Raw genomic sequence first — 2,500 nt, forward strand, 5'->3', positions numbered from 1 at the left:
GATGTTTATAATAATAGCATTAATGAAAGCAATAATAATACCGCTGATGGTAGTAAAAATGAAGAAGAAAAAATAATAACAAAACCAAAAATAAGAATATTAAAAAAGGAATAATGATAATGATAATAATAAAAATATTAGTAACACTAATAATATCAATAATAATAATAACACAAGATTAATAATAACAATAACAAAAATAACAATAAGAGCAATAATAATAACACAATAGAACAGAAAGAAGAAAAAAGTACACTAACAGTAATGCATAAAATGATAGCTTTTCTTTTTCATCAGTGAGAGCACAAATCTAAATCAAGTTAAAGTTAGGTCAATAATGTAATTCATTAACAACTCACTGTACATTGGTGGTAGTATTATCAACATAAAGACATGTAAACAGCATTTTCTAAACAGCCTATAAATAAAAAACTTAATAATTGGGTTTCTTGGTCACTTCTATGCTTGTAAAATATGACTTTCTGAGATGATGCTTGAAACCATATATACATATATATTTTAAAGAGAGAAAAAGGAAATGGCCTTTCATAAATATCACCAACATATACTTATTTACTGCAACAAAGGTTTATTTGCCTATAAACATATATAGTCATAAACTATATACTCATAAGATTTAGATAATAAAAAACATTGATACCAAAAATAAATTATAAGACCTATAATTTCCCAAAATACATCTTTATGTGGTGCGAAAAAATGATACTATAAAGTTACTGCCATTAAATGAATAACATTAGTATCAATACAGAAAGAAATTCCTTTGCTTGCCAAGTGTGTGTACAGTTGATAGAAATACTTAAACATACACAAACAAAATCTGGTTCTCGGATTTACCACTCCTTATTCGTTATTAGAAGCCACAACACCATGAAATGTGATTTACGGTCACATTTGAAATATGAACATTTCATTATTTAATAGATACGGTATATCATCACATGAAGCTGTTTACATTTATGTGGTATTTCTGAAGACCTTGTGTGTATACAGTGACTAGATAAGTGGAAGTCAACTACCAGCCTTAATATCATATGGCAGCATTTGTCCTTCACTAATCAAATTACGTTAATTAAAACGACAAACTATTATGTAGTAATGAGCACTTCCGTTCATACTTGTACATCCAACTACATTATACACAACAGACTACCCTCGTAACATCTTAAGTAACAAATATCTAATTTAAACCATATTGTACAATCAGGGGTGTAGCAAGAGGGGGTGCAGCCCTCCTTCAATATTCTTTCTGTTTCTAAAAATGAAGCCTGTATCCATTACAAAGATTTAAAGGCCTGTACCACTCAAAACACAAAATATCAGAGGCCTGCAACATTCCAGTATAAATTATTAGTATTCCCCTGCATGCAATATTACATATAAATACATTATAGCATCCAAATTTGATTAAAAATCAGCATCACATAAAGAATATATCCTTCCTAGTGTAATATTTTACTAGGATATTCATGCTGTACAGAATGTGGACATTAACAAATCTGTGATTAAGTTTGAGTCACAATTAGCAATGTCATGATGTTGGTCACACTGGGGTACCCGGAACGAATGCCTTGTCACTGCCCACTGAAGGAGAAGTCCACATCTGACCAAACAGCCTCTAGATCACTTTCCTCCACTTCACCCTGATGGATACAGAAACTCCAAATAATTCTTCAAAAAAACTGAATGAATATAAAATGCATAAAAAAGATATTCAAAATATTAGTAAAATTCTCCAATGATACTAAGCCCATATATATATACAACTATATCATCAGGCATAGCCACAACTATTTGTTTCCACCCTTTAAGGGTCCCTCATGGCAAGCTGTTAGGCAGGGACTTGGCCCATCTCAAGCTCCTCATGACAGGTTTGATCGATCTGCCCAAGCAATGATTTCCTAGGTCTTCCCACTGGTCTCCTCAGCCCAGGTTTGTCTCGTACAGAGACAACCTGCTGTACAGGATCATCCTGTGGGAAGTGAGCCAGGTGGCCACATAGCCTGAGTTGGCAATCACGGATCCCGCCAACAGTACCCCATGATCCGGCACAAGAACCTATTACAAAAGGCATCAAGAAGAGACTCCAACGCACAAGATAATGTTCAGGTTTCACTGTCATATAGCAAAACTGGCATTATCAGGGCCTTGAAAACCCGTAGCTTAGTCCTTCTGCACAGGTACCGGCACCTCCAAATACTTTTACTGCCAGGCCATTCTGTCTGCTGAGTTCCTGGTCTGACAGTCATGAGTTATGAACTACACTACTAAGGTATGTAAAGCTCTCTGTGACTTCAATGTCCTCGCTGCAAGCACATACCGACCAAACACGTTCTCCTAGCAAGTCCCCAAAGTCCTGGATCTTAATCTTGGTCCAGGAGACCTCTAGACCCAAGGACTTCCCTTCATTCTTAAATGCATCCAGAGCCACCACTGAAGTTTCCAAAGATTCAGATAGAATGGCAACATCATCAGCAAA

General features: G+C 35.0%; 1 long non-coding RNA gene across 1 annotated transcript in view; it reads right to left on the reverse strand.

Moving 5' to 3' along the window:
- LOC138867700 (uncharacterized) overlaps positions 1–2,500 on the reverse strand; it is a 71,953-nt gene that overhangs the window by 770 nt on the left and 68,683 nt on the right. Inside the window, exon 2 of the long non-coding RNA XR_011399866.1 lies at positions 1–1,664. This exon is cut by the window's left edge and continues 770 nt beyond it. This is a non-coding gene — a long non-coding RNA (uncharacterized lncRNA). The remainder of the gene's footprint in view (positions 1,665–2,500) is intronic.

This window comes from Penaeus vannamei, chromosome 3, assembly GCF_042767895.1.
Source record: "Penaeus vannamei isolate JL-2024 chromosome 3, ASM4276789v1, whole genome shotgun sequence".
Taxonomy (NCBI): Eukaryota; Metazoa; Arthropoda; class Malacostraca; order Decapoda; family Penaeidae; genus Penaeus; species Penaeus vannamei.